The sequence below is a fragment of the Hyperolius riggenbachi genome, chromosome 2 (assembly GCF_040937935.1).
Source record: "Hyperolius riggenbachi isolate aHypRig1 chromosome 2, aHypRig1.pri, whole genome shotgun sequence".
In the NCBI taxonomy this organism is placed as follows: Eukaryota; Metazoa; Chordata; class Amphibia; order Anura; family Hyperoliidae; genus Hyperolius; species Hyperolius riggenbachi.
Genome location: NC_090647.1, coordinates 344,039,623 through 344,057,704, shown reverse-complemented (window position 1 = coordinate 344,057,704; position 18,082 = coordinate 344,039,623). Strand labels below are relative to the sequence as shown.

The following is an 18,082-nucleotide window of genomic DNA, read 5'->3' as shown; positions in this document are numbered from 1 at the left end:
ATGAATTGTTTAGCTCTGTTCTCTGTAGTGTCTCTTGTTCTGCTCTGTACTTTGTTCCTTCTGCCCTCTGCTTCCAAGTAAATCCCATGAATACAAGAATACCTCTACCACTCCTAATAGTACAAATGCCAGAATGCAACACTTGTTCACTTTGTTGTATAACAGCCGTGAGCGGTTCACTCTTGTTAGTGTTCCTGGGTTACATTCCAGTCAGGAGATTGCCTGCAAAGAGTGTATATATTTTCCTCTGAGTGTTCATCATCATCATAAATTTGTAATTATATAGCGCTGCCATCTCCTGCAGCGTTTTACTGAGTACATAGTTATGTCACTGACTGACCCTCAGAGTTCTGAATTACTCCCACTACATACAAATATACTAATAGGTTAACTGGCTTCCTCTAGAAAATGTCCCTACAAGGTGGTAGATACATTAGATTGTGAGCTCCACTGAGGGACATATGAATAGTTCAATACACTAACAACTGCTGCAGAAAATGTATCAGCACTATCTATGAGCACTATGGAAATGTGTAGATAAATCTGCAAAAGCTGGCAGAAATCACTATTTTGGCTGTTTTGACAAGGGGAAAGTTAGAGAAAAAGGAAAGATGATTTTATCACACCTATGACGTGTACACGTGTTGACAATTGTTGTTAATGTATAATATATTGAATATACTTGAATATATTTATCATGTATATGCATCCATTTAGTGATTTCTTATTAAAGTCTACCTTTCAGTTTCACTCTTTGGACAGCTATGAAATGTCAGATATTCTAAATAATGCCGATTATTAGACCTAAATTCTGATTTCTGACTTAATTGGTTCAAGCATAAAGCTTTAGCATCACTAACGAAAATGTTTCTCCAGAACATGTTTTATGTAAGTACAGTAAACATGCAGTAGAAACATCTAAAGGGATGCAAGAGACTCCCAACTTCTTTTGCAGCACCCAGTTTTGTTAAATATTGAATCGCTACAACAAAGTTTTTGGTTTTTTTCAGTTTCTGTTTTTCAGAATTATTATTATTTTTTTTTATACATATTGAGGATGCCATCAAACAAGTGGAGGTACATTTTAAGCAACTGGCTATATCCAATACTTGATATATAAACTGTGTATATAGTGTGTGTATATATATATATATATATATATATATATATATATATATATATATATACATACACTTGTTATGAATGATTGTGTGCACAGTGTGACTTGTTGCATAATAAGTTGTTGCTACATAATCGAAGGATGTACACAAAAAAAGCAGTTCGTTTCATTCTTTTACTTCCCTGTCTTGCAGCCACAGTGAATCACAACATATGTTACCGTTTCTTAACAAAAGAGACTGTTATACTGTGATTATGTTTTTCAACCTGCAAACATTTCCTTTATTTTTCTTTTGGCTCATCACTTACGGTTTTATTGTTGTTCAGATAAATGTTCGGATTAACAATATACACAGTCTTCATGTTTGCCTATTTTTCTGTTCAGTGCATGGAGCTACAAGGAGAGCTGGCCCTTGTCTGCCCCTTGACCTGTGACCTCCCAGTCTGGGCCTCTGCTGTGCTTCTAACACACTGCATCCCCCTCTCCAAGAGAGACAACTTGCTGGTAATTTGAATCTTTAGTGAAGTGAGATTGCAAGAATGTCACAATGAGACCCTTTTACTTGCAGGGCTGTTTAGTTACAGGCACACAGAAAATAGCAAGAAGTTTTAAATCAGGATGATACCATTTATATTGATACAGAAAAATAGTGAGAAAGAAGCTCTTTTTTGAGAATTGTAGAAAAAATGTGTTAGACTAACATAAGTGCAATAGCTGGATGATAACTGCACACAAGAAAAGTTTATTTATTAGGATGGTTGTCACTTATGAACAGATGATGGAATAGGTGGCTTCCCAACTGGTTTGCTACTTAGAGCAAGGAAAGTAGTATAACCAATGCTCGGGCTTGTGAAAAAAAACACTTTTCTGTACTGGTACCTTAAAAGCTCCTTACTCTATTGCAACACATTTCACTTATGACATAGCAGCCACATGTCTACATGTGTGGGGGTAGAAGGTGCCCAAAAACTCACTAAAAAGAGAAAGTAGGTATTGGCCTAACCTTTAAACAAAATTTAACCAGTATAAGTTTAAGAAATGTAATCAAGTAACAGTAAAAAGCTTTCTTCTTAATACAAATAATGCAATGTAGGCGAGGGACAATTAATACTGTTGGCAGGCAGCGCCTACATATCTTTTTTTTCTGGGAAAGAGGAGGGGTTCTCAGGCTTCTGCATACTGTGGTTCACAGCACTAGACTGTGAGTGGAGCTGCTGAGCCATGATTCATAAGAAACAGCCCACTTGTTAGGATTCCTCCTGTAGCATGTTCTGTCCATTGCAGGTGGAGCCGCAGATGGACAGTTCTGGCTTGTCAGCCTGCATTTGGTTGTGTGTTTGCAATGAGTCACATTGTCATTTGCAATTGCTCTGCAGTTCTGGGCAGCTCAGAATGCTGTCATCATTCCACCAATGGTTTACTACAGCTGAACTACAGCCAGATAGCCCTGGATTTCCTGCATGCATGTTGTTACATAGTACTGCATGCATTTGTTATGGTGGTCTTTCAGCTAGCAAATGGTATTCAGGCCAGCTCAGGATTGAATGATTACCATTCAGCTGTGTGGAGATTTGCATGCTTGCATCCATTGGCTGATGCCAGCATAAAAGTCTGCCTCCCCTGTTAGACCCCGGCCCGTCATAGTTTCAGCTCTGTCTAAGCTGTTACTGGGTTCCTTGATATTGTAAAATATATATTACTTGTCTCAGTTCAGTTATCCTGTGGCGCTATGACTATATATTTCCCACGGGGACATATATACGTACTCCTTCTAGTATAGAGATTTTGTATTGCCTAGCCTTGTTCGCTGTATTGCTCCAGATCCTAGCCAGTCTTCCTGGCTTATGTTATATATTGGTTCATCACCGATATATACATATGTTAGTCAGTAGTTTGTAGTTTCATTGATAGCTGTAAATTGTAATTCACTAGGAAATCATATCTATTGTATATTTGTCCGTGTATTTACTTTTGCCTGCCTTTTTGACTCTGCTATTGCCTGCCGATTCTGTCCTGTCCTTGCGAGGTAGCCATTGCTGCGGTTGCTATTGGCTACCTCACTCCAGTCTGTCTAGTATCTGTCTGAATGTTTGCTATCGTAAGAGCAGCGCAACATCGCACTGCGCTGCCATTGCGTCTTATCAGAAGCCCAGAGCTGCAGTTGCTCTGGGCAGCCCATGTAGCCTCTTCCATTATCCAGCTCTTAGCCTTGTTGTGCTGGATAGTCAGAAAGTATGACCCCCTCAGCATTACACCACTGCTCTTCAGATACGCTGCTCCCATTATGCTTTGCTATGTGACGTCAGCAAATCTAACATCACTGTAGTAAATTAAGACTTCTGGAGGTTAAGGGTGTGTGCACACACTAGTCTAAACTCAGCAGGGACGGTCCTGTCTGGCCACCTCTGCAGAGAAACTAGCATGACCATATGTTATCAAAAGATCTGGAGTTCCAGAATCGTATTATAATTCCTTTAATTCCTTTTTTTATATAGCGCTTTTCTCCTGTCGGACTCAAAGCGCTTGCGAGGCAGCCACTAGAGCGCACTCAGTAGGCAGTAGCAGTGTTAGGCAGTCTTGCCCAAAGAACTCCTTACTGAATAGGTGCTGGCTTACTGAATAGGAATGGCCGAGATTTGAACCCAGGTCTCCTACGGCAAAGGCAGAGCCCTTAACCATTACACCATCCAGTATTTAATGCCAAGCAGCAAAAGAAAAAGCAAATAATATTTGAAGCATGGCCACCATGTGTAATCGACACCCTCCAAAATAACACAAGAGCTCTTGGGGGTTAAACAGAGGAATACATGGTGGATATGCTGCAGTGGATGTCAGATGTGCTACAGATAGCATTCGTTATTCCACTGACAAGTAAAGAGAGAAGCATTGTGAAGTCTCCTGCAGGTACCACTTGCAGGACAAGAAGAATTGAGTAGTGAGGATGGAGAGGAATTGATTTTAAGGGCCAATGTAACGATCGGTGTAACACAGAGAGGGTCTGATTACCGGTGATCTGCAGTATCACCGAGAATGCAGAATATACCCGATTATTGATGATCTGCAGTATCACCGATAATCAGATATATCTACTAACCTCTGGACACCTGAGAGCGAAATGAGTGTTTGGGTGTAACAGTAACACTAGTGGACTGTACCTAAGGAGTAGGTACAGAGGCAGTAAGGAATACTGCACAGAAATATGCTCCTTCCGTAAGCCTAGACTCTCCCGGGGGAGGAGCTAAGCAGAATGTGGGAAGGACAGAGCGTGAGTGACACCAAGGAGCGGGTGTCACTAACAGATCTGGGAACTGCCTCTAACAGTAAGGCTAGTTCTCGAGGTCGGCCAAGCCAGGTCGTCAACACACAGACAGATAAAGTACAGAATCAGAAGGCAGATACGGAATCCAATAATAGGCAGGGTCAGGCAACGGAGAATCAGAATAACGAGGTACAGAATCAGGAGGCAGGTACAGAGTCCAGGAATGAGCAGAGATTGGCAACAGGATATCAGAAATAGCAAGGTACAGAATCAGAGTTCAGGAGGATAGTCAGGCAAGCAGAAGGTCATAACAAATAATACAGTTCAATATTACTAACGCTAAGGTGTGAGCTCCGTGATCATCAACACCTTTGGAAACTATGCTAGAACACAGATACTGACAAGGTCTGAGTGCTACCACGTAGTGATCGCAACGCCAGACACCAGAGAAATGACCAACACCCAGTATATATACATCAGCGCTTCCAGCGCCTCCCCTAAATGCTGGACCAATGAAAAGTGGTGGAAATGTCAGGTGACCAGCTTGGTCAGCTGACCTTCTTCTGGCTGTCATATAAACTCTGCCTCTCAGCGCGCTCATTGGGAACCTGTGTGGACTATCAGTCCCAGCCACACCAGTCACGCTTTGTAATGTCTCTGCTGGCCTGCACGTGGGGTGAGACGCACCGCTATCTGCACTTGTGGTGGCCTCCCCGCGCCTGGTCAGACTGTCAGTAGCAGGCCCGTGCACGTCTGACGCGGCGGTTTCTCCACGTTCCGCTATGCCAGCCGCGGAAACAGCCACCTCATCCTGCGTCCATGCGGCGGCTTTTCCGCGTTTCTTCACAGCCAAACCTCTGACCAAGGTGCCCAGAGTGAGCACTGACCAATCTAGCGGTGGTCACAACAACTAGCTGAGTTCTCTCCCATACGGGTGCCTGGTGGATGATTATTCATTCATTTCCCTGAGTGATATGGACATGTGCTGAGCGCTTACACCATATTTTCAACAGAGAACTCTCTGAATCTTAAAGAATAATTATTAGTAAAGTGTTTTAGTGCATTACACAGTTTGACCCTTGGTGCTTTTTCAGAGGCTATTGCCTTGGAAGAAGTGCCAGGTGAGAAACAGTTGTTAGGCTGCTCTCCTCACCCCATACCCACCACCATTTATGCCACACGTCGGTATGTGATTTCTTGCATGTTTTTGCACAATTTTTTAAAGGGAACCTAAACTGAGAAGGATATGGATTTTTCCTTTTAAAATAATACCAGTTGCCTGACTCTTCTGCTGATCCTGTGTCTCTAATGCTTTCAACCACAGCCCCAGAAAAAGCATGCAGATCAGATGCTCTGACTGAAATCAGACTGGATTAGCTGAATGCTTGTTTCAGGTCTGTGATTCAGCCACTACTACAACCAAAGAGATCAGAAGGACTGCCAGGCAACTGGTATTGTTTAAAAGGAAACATCCATATCCCTCTCAGTTTAGGTTCCCTACTGAGGCACCTTACTAATAAAACAGTGGGTCCATGAACCTCTGCCTCCATATCTTATACTAAAACACACTGCATTTATTGAAGGTCAGAACATGCTGATAGGGTGGGACGACATGTGTATCTGCAGCCCTTCCACAACTGTGCTTCCGCTTGCCTATGGCTGCTATCTTCTGCTATCTTCTCTACCTCACCATGGTAAATCAGTTCTGGTCATAACAGAGGTTGTCTTTTGCAAATAGATGTATGAGTGCTGGCAGCATTACTGCAGTTGTTGAAAAAGTAGGGGGTCAGTGCTCAGACTATACACCATACACTGCATCAAATTGGTCTGCATGGCTGTCATGCCAGAAGGAAGCCTCTTCTAAAAATGATGCACAAGAAACCAGCCCACAAACAGTTTTCTGAAGACAGCAGACTAATGCCTCATACTCACCTCTACAACACAGGAAGATGGATCCAGCGATTTCTCTCTCACGACGAGCATCCATCGATTCATCTTCCTGCAGGCGGGTATGCGCGATGTTATACGACGGGCGCGAATGGGAAATCAAACGATTGCAGTACTTTGCGCTGTTTTGTCGTGGATCTTAAAGATCCGACCCACCATGACGGTCATTTATTGCAGTGTGAAGGTAAGCGACATTCGCATGATTGTGCGCCTGTACCCATGATGCGACATTGCGTAAACGACTGCTCATCGCTGAAAAAAATCACCGGTCATCAGCAAAATTGTCGGTAAAATTGTGACATGGGTAAGTAGCTTTAGGATGTTACTGGAACCATGTCCTGTGGTCTGATGAGACCAAGATAAACTTATTTGTGGCGACAACCAGGTGAGGAATACCTACAGTCAAGCATGGTGGTGGGAATGTTATGGTTTGGGGCTACATGAGTGCTGCCAGCACTTGGGATCTACAGTTAATTGAGGGAACTATGAATACCAACATGTACTGTGGCATAGTGAAGCAGAGCATGATTCCCTCCCTTTGGAAACTGGGCCACAGGGCAGTATTTCAACATTACAACCATCCCAAACACACATCCAAGACAACCACTGCCTTGCCAAAGAAACTTAAGGTTATGATGTTGAACTGGCCAAGTATTTCTACAGACCCTATTGAGCATCTCTGAAGCATATCTCCAAGCTTTCTTACAGCCACTAGCTTAATCATAGAAGAGTGGAAGAGGATTCCAGTGCCAACCTGTGAAGCTCTAGTGAAACCCATGTCCAGGAGAATTAAGGCAGTGCTGGACAATATTGGTGGACACACAATAATTGACACTTTGGGCACAACTTAGTCTTTCTTCGCTTAGGGATGCTGTCACTTTTGTTGCCACCGGTTAAGACATGAATGACTGTGTGTTGGGTTAAAGGGAACCTAAGGTGATCCTGCTGATTGTCTGTCTCTAATACCTTTAGCCACAGACCTTGAACAAACATGCAGCAGATCAGGTGTTTCTAACATTATTGTCAGGTCTGACAAGATTAGTTGCATGCTTTCAGACAATACTACTGCAGCCAAATAGATCAGCAGGGCTTCTAGGCAAAGGAAATACATATGGCAACTTTCATATACTTCTCAATTCAGGTTGCCTTCAATTTGACGGGGCAGCACATTTACACTGTTATACAAGTTGTACACTACTTTACATTGTATCAAAGTGTCAAGTCTTTAGTGTTGTCCCATGAAAAATTGTTATAAAATTTTTACAAGAATGTGAGAGGTTTACTCACTTTAATTGTGAAATATGAAATGTTTCTCGGTGTAGTTTGTAGACCCTTAATGGCTATAAAAGAAACTTGAGCAGTACCTATTATCAACAAGATGACATAATTAAAAGCAAGCTGCAGAGGCCTGGGGTGGCTTTTAAGATATCAGAAAAGCAGGGAGGGTTCCTATTTCCCAGCCAGTCACAAGTTGGCACAGGTGAGATTTCTGGGATATCTATTGATTGCCGAACACACTTTGCCAAATACTTTTGTTCCACACATGAGGTAGGAATATAATACAGGTGTAAAAGTAAGGAATAATTAAGCAGCATAAAAGTTTGAAATACAGATACCGTTCATGACTAGGTTAACCCAAGCCCTTTTCTAGTACACCCCAATATTATTTATTTAGTATTAAAGTATTATTTAGTATTTATATAGTGCCGACATCTTCCGCAGCGCTGTACAGAGTATATATAGTCTTGTCACTAACTGTCCCTCAAAGGAGCTCACAATCTAATCCCTACCATAGTCACATGTCTATGGATGTACTGTGTAGTGTATGTATCATAGTCTAGGGCCAATTTATGGGAAAACCAATTAACTTATCTGTATGTTTTTGGGATGTGGGAGGAAATCGGAGTACCCAGAGGAAACCTACGCAGACACAGGGAGAACATACAAACTCCTTGCAGATGTTGACCTGGCTGGGAATCGAACCGGGGACCCAGCGCGGCAAGGCGAGAGCGCTAACCACTACGCCACCGTGCTGCCCAATATCATATATTCCTCTTGTTTTTGTAATATGCCCATCAGAAACTTACAATGTAGATTAGGCAATTTCATAGCTATCATAAACAAATTTGTATGTCATTTTTAACCAGTCAAAAGTCTCCAAAATGTGGATTTAAAATGTTGATTCAAAGCTTCTTCTTCTCATTATTTATTGGATTTATATAGCACCAACATGTTATGCAGAGCTGTACAATAAATAAGGTTCCAGACAATGATAACGGGTGACAGACAACACAATACAGGTAATGAGCAATAGGATGCACAATGCCAGATCCTACACTGAATACCTAGTCACAATAATACAAGTTCACATTATTCTGTGGGTAGAATGCACAATCAAGTCTTGCCAAAGGCTTAAACTCTAGAGGGAGGGGTTGGTGACACAAAAGAAGGGGGGCTGCACCGAGAGGCTCTCTGCAGAGAGAGTTAGGGCAGCAGTGAGGTGGGGTAGGCCTTCTTGAAGAGGTGAGTTTTGAAGATGTTGAAGGAAGGGGCAAGCCTGATAGGCAGTGGGAGATTTGCATAGGGGAGTTGTGGAGACAGAACTGACTGCATGTTCTTATGCTAGGATAAAAAATATGAAGGTAATAAATCCTCTTTTACACTATTGGCGTGCTCTGTTTTCCTCATTTTTTTGTCCACCCATCTGTACCCTGCATAATCGGAGCAGCACCATAGTGAATAAGGAACATTGCCAGATTTTGGTTTTCCTATTCCCTATGGAGTGGGAGCCCCTTGATATAGTCCGGAGGGCAGAGTTAACTTTCAATATACTATATACTGTATATGCTCTGGTAGCATCACAAAATGGCATCTACAGTGCAGTAAGTGTGAGGAAGACATCAAAATGAAAACGAACCACCCAAATGCAGGACTGTAAGTCCAAATCAGATGGGAGGTTTTTAGATGTGGTAGCTGTTCATACAATTAAGTTTGTAAATCATGTCCAATTTTATAGCAAACGTATGTTACAAATAGGGCTAGAAAGGTAATATCGAAGTTAAGTTCAACTGGAAAAACTTGTTTTGAATTATTTTTATTTATTTATCAATAAAGCAAGATCTAAATAGACAAGACAAATAACATGTATATTGCGCTTTTCTCCTGAGTTTAAGTGCTTGAGCTGCAGCCACTAGGGCACGCTCAGTAGGCAGTAGCTGTGTTAGGGAGTCTAGCCCAAGAACTCTTTACTGAATAGATGCTGGCTTACTTAACAGGAAGAGACAAGATTTGAACCCGGGTCTCGTGAGTCAGAGGTAGAGCCCTAAACCATTACACTATCCAGCCACTATATAAGGATAGATAATCCCTGAGACCAAGATTTAGGAATCCACACCAATATAAGGTGAAGGTCAGAGTCTGATTTATGTAGGGGGATTTTACTTTTTTTTGCCCACACTTTTTCTTGTACATTGGTTTGGCATCCATCAAATAGACCGATAGCACTGATATGCTATCAGGCTATCAGGCAAATTAACCTGTGCATCAGGACAAGTTAATATGGCTCCTGTGCCATAAAAGGCTTTGTTGGCTTGAAGAAATGTGGTTCATATTATTATCTGGCATGATTTAGATTAATATCTTACGTTGTTTAATGAATTGCGTGTTTCGAACTCACGTCAGTGCTAGTTCCATACTGACACTAAGTACGTCAGAAGCACACCGTACATTAAACAATAGCAGTCTAGTTATGAAATATAGCATAGATAGACAGTTAAAACACATCTAACAAGTCAGTGATGCTTAGAATATATTGCTGAAGAAAGGGGCCCAAAATGTAATATCTTGTCCTTTGTCTGCAGGAAAACCGACTGCTCATTCACAGTCAGTCCAATCATCTGAGGTGATAATTTGCTGCATCAGAAGTGAACGTGGACTCATGCGTAATATGGTCCTAAGGTCAGTTGGCGTGTTTTTTTTTTTTTTTAAAAGCTTGGATTCGGATGTACAATGTTTGGAATAATTATGAACCTCTCCCTGCTATATTGGTAAGTTTGCTCACTTAGAAAGAAATGAACCATTTATAATATTTATGGTAGTTTCATTTTAATGGAGAGAGACAGAATATCAACCAAAAATACAGAAAAAAAACACATTACACAAAATGTATAAATTGCTTTGCATGTCTTTGAGTGAAATAACTATTTAGTCCCCTTTTCTAAAGCAAGTTGGGTTTGGAAAATATGAGAAGGCTAAAGCTAGGTGGAAAGTTGAAGTGTATGTCTTTGAGGATTCTGATTGGTTGGAGTTTGATCTGTCAAATATGCCCTCAGTGATCAGTGTCAATGACAAATTTTTACAGGTTAAGTGGTTTCATCAGTTATATTACACGCCTGTAAAATTGCCTGGGTTCTAGGGGGCACTCAAGGTGTTATGAATGTGGTCAGTTTGAAGGCAATTTCCTGCATTGCGTGTGAAAAAGCGTGTTTGTGCAGGAATCAATCACCCATTATCTCACTACCATTCTGCAACTTCCTGCTGATCTCTCATTTAACGAGGAACTGTAAACAAGGATCGAACTTCATCCAAATCAGCAGCTGATGCCCTCTTTCCCATGAGAAATCTTTACCTTTTCTCGAATGGGGGGTCTATATGGCTGATATTGTGGTGAAACCCCTCCCACAGTGTGATGTAAGGACCTAGGTCCCATCAGTTTCCTGTCTGTGAACCTTGTTGCATTGTGAAAAATAGCTGTTTCCAACTGCCAAGCAACCAGTATCTCGTTTGTGCATATGTATGTATATAAAAAAACAACAACAACAAAACTTTAAGCCTATCGCAATGTTAGTGGGTGTGGTTATAAATAATGGCAGTTGGTGCTCTCTATTTTTTTTACTTGTCTGCCAGTAGTAAAGATGATTATGTGCAGGCTCATTGTGGATCATTTTGCTTGAACAAATTACATGGTAAATATGAATAATTTCTTGATCTCCTATTTTTTAACTTCTCACTTTGCAATTGATTTATTTTTTTCCCCTTTTCGCTAAAGTTTCTCCTTAAGGCTTGTATGCTGGCAATCATGTTTAATGTGAGAAGTGGCAAACATTAAATGCTTTTCTTGAGAATCGTCCTCTTTTATGCCAGGAAATGTATATTGCTTAAATGGAAAACATCACAACTTCACTCTCTAGAGCAGGCGTCCCCAAACGTTTTTGGTCAAGGGCCGGGTCAATATACTTCAGACTGCTTGGGGGGGGGAGGGGGGGGGGGGGAGCAGAACATACATAAAATTATGTTGAAAAACATGGCATATTGATTCCCCCCAATCATGCCTGGAGGAGAACTCTCAGCAACCGCCACTCAGTCATGCAGCACCCGAAGAACGTCTTTTTGCACTAGACGGTGAAGTATACTCAGGTGACATGCTGCTGTCCAATTGGACAGCAGTGTCACCTGATGCAGAATTGGAAGCCAGTAAATGACTGCTCGCTGGCTTCTACAGTATGTGGATGGGTGGTGCCAGCACTGCTATTCTATATGCAGGCCGCCGGTATTTAAAGGTGCAGTAGGCCACATCTATAAGTTATACATTTTGTGTTTGGGGGCCAGTGAAAAAGCCTTGTTGGGCCACATTCGGCCCGCGGGCCTTTGTTTGAGGACCAATGCTCTAGAGGTCTAGAAAGCTCTTGTCAACCAGTGTTTGCCCCTATATAAGCTAACATATCAGGTTTGTTGTCATCCAGCAAAATTGGATAAAATATGGAAATGTTGGCTCGATTCTTCGACCTCTGTCGTTCCTAACCTGGATATTAATGTGAGTGTCTCTGATATACATACATAAGGGTTTGTCATTTTTTTCTCTAAATGTTTTCCATAGATGTGGTGTTCATGCATATTTAGTCAGAATGAACCAAACCAGTGTTTAGTCAGATATGCTCTTCCTTTTGACAAGAATAGACTGACTATGTTAAGGCAATTTTTGCTGTATCTAAACTGAAATTCTCATACTGCCTGCTGTGGGCCCAATTGTTTATTTTATGGTCTGTTTGTGGGATGTATTGGGGGAGGGAGATGAGTTTTCTTTATCTTTTGTGTTTATTGAAAAAATTGACTACCCTGCAAGGTCATGGTGAACCAGAACTCATTGGAGTCTGTAAGGGGCTACAATGGACCAAACAGCCCTCTTACTAAAATGCTATGAAAACAAAAGTTTGGTTTCTTAAAACAGAAAGTATTTGCAACAGTTCAGGTTGGAGTGAGCTACGAGATGTCTCCCACTGCTGAAATATGAAAATTATCCATTGTTGTCCCTGTGAGCTAGCCACACCTCCAGATCCACTGGAATGCAATGATATGTCAGCTTTTTAATATTATAGAGCCACACTAATCCAACTAATTTAATATCTGTAATATTAAAACGCTGACACATCATTGCATTCCAGCGGATCTGGAGGTGTGGCTAGCTCACAGGGACAACATTGAATAATTTGCATATTTCAGCAGTAATGCACTGGGAGAAATCTTGTAGCTCAATCCAACCTGAACTATTGCAAATACTTCCTGTTTTAAGAAAGTCAACTTTTGTTTTCATTGAAAAAAATTGGCAACTAAATGTGTCTCTTGTCTTCTATAGGCAGTTCTTTTGCTGATACTGTACAATGACTGATGATTACTATAAGGCCATTGGGACCAATGGTTATGGACATTCTTGTTGCATTATCAGGGCCAGATTTCTGGAAAGGCCTCAAAGGCCTGTGTCTGGAGCGACTGCTTCCCAGGAGGGCACCTGGATATGAAAAAGGGCTTGGTGAATATTGAAGAGAAGCCCGCAAATGGAAAAGGGAGGCTGAAAATGAGGAGCAACATATAGAAGAGGAGAGAGGATAGTCGAGGGAGCTGTACACGAAAGAGAGTAACTGCTGTAGATGGATGTTACACACAGAAGAGAGAGATGCACATTGAATGGGAAGGGAGCTGTTGCTATTGGATAGGGAGCAACAAGTTGGCTTAGGGGCTTGAAAAAGTATAAAACTGGCAATGTGTTTTATGGATTCAAGTCTCTGCCCCCTCTAGCTACTAACCACAGCCTTTATAAATCTCTGAGCCTGTATACTAATCAGAGATACAGAGAGTAGGGAGAGCTGGAAATTATGTTGGAGGTCACAGTGACCTCACCTTCACATCAGCAGGTTCTGCAGAATCTCTTTCCTACTTGCAATTTTCTTGGCCATCCTAAATCCATCCTCTTGTAACTTGCTAAACACAATATACATGAACTTCATATTAGCATAACCTGACTTTAAAATAGCTTATTTTGATGTCATAATAGCTTACCGTAGCTTTGCCAAGCTTTATAAAAGAATAACTGCATGTCATAATTGCTCAGATTGGCTTCTTATCTTTATGTTATAATTATTCTTTGCTTCTTTACAACTAACCCTGGTGTCATGACTTATCATAAGGTATAATCACTGATCTCAGTGTCATAACAACTTAGATTTGCTTTATGAAATCTTCCCTGATGCTGTAATAACTTAACTGCGTTTTATAATACTTTACTCTGCAAAATAACTGGCTTCATAATTGGTTATCCCAGTGTTATAATGGCTTACTCTGATGTCATAGCTGGCGCAGGTTTCATAATACCCTGCACTGACATCATAAGTTGCCATGGGTTACCAATATTTTACACTGGTCACCAATTTCATAAAAGTTTTCCCATGCGTCATAATAAGCCACCTTGGTATCTGATGGCTCATCCTAGGGAAATAATTATTTGACTTGAATATGTTGTTCATACTGGATTTGTAATGATTTATGGTATCGTGAACCTTAAGATCCTACCTTACGCTGGCAATATGGTTATAAAACTTCTTCAGTTCCTTACCTGTTTTATCTGATAGTTTTAGGTTTTTGCTGACTTCAAAGCATCTCATGATTCACTTGCATTAAACGCACACAATTAAAGATTTGCATTTATTTTGCCCATATTTTTGTGCATTGACACATATTTATTAACTCGTGTATAAATGATCAATTTTAGTGTTACTTCATGATTCAATGATAGCCCTTCATCATCTGATTGAGTGTTTCTCATGTGTCACTTAAGAACTAAATTAAGGCCTGTTTGCCACTGGCATAACCTCCCCATATGCATAAATATAAGAGCGGTTGATGGGGTTACATCAGTTTAATGTCAGGGCACAAAAAGAGAAGACAACTGGAGCAACTTTTCTTCTTTAAAGAGTGCAATCATGTTTAGAACACAGGTGGACATCAGTCTGCAATCAAGTTATGAAAATTATTCAAGGAAGATGCCAGAAGACTTCATGCAAGTCCAGAACAGATACTACTTTTCAATCAAAATAACATGAGGCTTCAACCAAGCCCTTATGACCAATAATAATGGCTTGTGATGTATCCCCTTATAGAAGAGGAGTTGTTAATCATTAATTGTTATGTTGGAAATGCCAAGATTTATTCAGCCTCTTCATGGAAGGAATTTTCACGCTAAGAACTGATCAATGGACATTGATTGCAATCCTGAACCCTAAAAATATGGTGTTCTTGTTTGTGCGTATGCGCCTTAAGAGACAGCCTGTTTGAATTTGCATGTGTTGATCTCTGCTATCTCTGCTTGAGCTTGATATCATGGACATAGGTCCATGATATCAAGCTCAAGCAGAGATAGCAGAGATCAACACATGCAAATTCAAACAGGCTGTCTCTTAAGGCGCATACACACGCTGTACTTTTGCAAATGACAGGTCCTTCAGACCCTCCAGCAGGGCGGTAGTTCTGCCAACAGATGCACGTGAGTACAAGCTGTCGGCAAACTAATAAGACTGTTTTGACTTATCCACCGAGCGTATTAGTCAAAAACAGTCTTATCAGTCTGCCGACAGCTTGTACTCACGTGCAATTGTTGGCAGAACGACCTCCCCACAGGAGGGTCTGAAGGACCCGTCATTTGCAAAAGTACGGAGTGTGTACACACCTTTATTCCATTGCATGCTGTTCATGCTTCTATTAAAAGTGTCAGTTTTATTAATGTACATCAGACTGAATGGTGACCCTGCACTGGCATGCGTTTATGAGGTAACTTTTGATGGCAAATTTACAGATGATCACACCTTGCTCCCGTATTATTCTTGCTCTTGCGGGTATAAATATTCATGAAGGATGTCTTTTGTGAAGAATCTGTGAGATTGTTCCTAAAGATTGCACTTTTGTAACGATTGGTGTCAGCACGCAGAGAGAATCTGATTCTTGGCGATCTGCAGTACCACCAAGAATGCAGATATACGCCTGATTATCGATGATCTGCAGAATCAGCGATAATACAGATGTATTGCTAACCTCTGGACACCAGAATAGTGGGAGTGTTTGGTGCAACAGTAACAACTCTGAGTGGAGACCACAAGAGGAGCTAGCGGCCTAAGACTCCTGAGGAATTCACCCCTGACTGTGGGTGATATTCCTGTAGCCTGTGGACCCCTGGGCGAGGGACCGAGGCTGGGTTGCAGGAAGCCCTGCAGCTAATATGAAAGGTATTGCCCTGGACTGGGCTAATGTAATACAGTAATAGCACAATCCTAGTATGGGTGTGAGGTCCGTAGTCACAACACCCTGGAACTAGTCTGGAGCATAACATAAATGATAATACAAATCCCTAGTCTTGGGTGTGAGGTCCGTGATCGTCAACACCCTGGAACTAGTCTGGAGAACGTTACATCGTACTTCAGCTTTTGTGAGGACTCCTGTGTACCAACCAAAACCTACAAGGTCTTTCCGAACAACAAGCCGTGGTTCTCCAACAAGCTACGGCAACTTCGGAAGCGCAAGGAAGCTGCGCACAAATCAGGCAACCTTGAGGAATATAGGAGGGTGAGGAACGACCTCAATCGTGAATTGAGGGTTGCCAAACGGGAGTTCGCTGAGAGGATGGAACAAAACCTCTGCTCAAAAGACTCACGAGCCGTATGGAAAGGCCTTAAAGCTGCCACCAATTACAAGCCTCCCCCCCGTCACGCTCCACCCAGCATCGAACTTGCTGAAGAACTCAGTAAATTCTACTGCAGGTTCGAGTGCCAGGACTTGCCGGCGGGGGATCTGTCACCACTCACTTCCCCTCTGGCACATGAGGACCTCACCTTGAGTCTAAGCCCACCCCCCGTGGCTGTGAACGAATCCGACGTCATACATCACCTGTCAACTATGAACTCCAGGAAAGCCTCTGGCCCGGACGGAGTGTCCCCTGCCTGCCTGAAGTCCTGTTCTAGGCAACTTGCACCTATTCTCACCACTATTTTCAACAAGTCACTTCAGATGGGCAATGTTCCTGCCTGCTTTAAGAGGTCCACCATCATTCCAGTCCCCAAAAAGCAGGGCGTCACTGACCTCAATAACTTCAGGCCTGTTGCACTAACTTCCGTTATCATGAAGACACTCGAAAGGGTTGTCCTGTCCTTTCTGAAGTCCTCCACCACGCCCCTCCTAGACCCATACCAATTTGCGTACAGGGAAAACAGGTCCACCGATGACGCAATCAATATCTGCCTGGAGCTCATCAGCAACCACCTGGACAGGCCAGACTCGTATGCCAGAGTCCTCCTCCTGGACTTCAGTTCGGCATTTAACACCATCTGTCCACGCAGACTTCAGGAGGGTCTAGCTACACTCGGTGTCCATTCCAGCCTACGCCTTTGGATCACGGACTTCCTATCCCACAGGTCACAATCTGTCAAGCTGGGTGACATTTCCTCCCAACCACGGACCACGAACATGGGGGCTCCACAAGGCTGCGTCCTGTCTCCAATGCTGTTCTCCCTCTACACCAACAACTGCAGATCTACAGCGGACTCTGTCAAGGTCATCAAATTTGCAGATGACACCACTATCGTTGGCCTTATCACCAAAGAAGACGAGAGTGCCTATCGTCAGCAGGTAGACAGTATCTGCCACTGGTGCAGGGAGAACAGGTTGGTCCTTAAAACAGCTAAAACTGTGGAGATGATTATCGACTTCAGGAAGCATGCCCCTTCTCCATCACCAATCCACATTGACGGAACTGAAGTGGCGATTGTTCCCTGTGTCCGCCTCCTGGGTACCACCATATCAAACGACCTGAGGTGGAAGGCTAACACCAGCTCCACCGTGGCAAAGGCCAAGAAAAGACTCTTCTTTCTCCGTCAGCTGAAAAAGTTTGGCATGCCCCTTCATGTCCTCACAAGATTCTACTCTGCCACCACAGAATCTATCCTCTGCTCTTCCATCCTGGTCTGGCACGCTGGTTCCTCCGCCAGGGACAGACAAAAACTCCAGAGGGTCATTAGATCAGCGGAGAAAATCATCGGGAAACCCCTCCCTCCGCTTGATCTTCTCTACACCTCGAGACTACACAAGAGGGCGCTAAAGATAGCCATGGACCCCTCTCATCCTGGCCACTGCTACTTCAGTCGCCTGCGTTCAGGGCGTAGATTCCGGGTCATCCCCACCAGGACCACGAGGCACAGGAACTCTTTTTTCCCTTCGGCAGTCAATCTCCTGAACTCCGCCCACGGCTCATCTCCACCCCATTGTTCTTAGACTCACAGACGCGCTTGGAACTTGTGGGCCGAGCCCTCATAGCCTGCCTCCACTATCTGTTGTATCTTGTTTAAATGCTTATCATGTATCTCTCTTGTTTAATGCACTGTTATTCATGTCCTTGTAGATGTTGAGCTCTGTAATGTGCCAAACCCAATTCCAGGCATGAT

At 42.5% G+C, this 18,082-nt stretch overlaps 1 long non-coding RNA gene across 1 annotated transcript; it reads left to right on the top strand.

Annotated features, from left to right (window-relative positions):
* The first annotated feature begins 1,508 nt into the window (after positions 1-1,508).
* Positions 1,509-13,782, top strand: LOC137544452 (uncharacterized). Its single transcript, XR_011025868.1, has 3 exons — positions 1,509-1,624; positions 10,187-10,283; positions 12,958-13,782. It is a non-coding gene; the product is annotated as an uncharacterized lncRNA (long non-coding RNA).
* Positions 13,783-18,082: the final 4,300 nt, after the last annotated feature.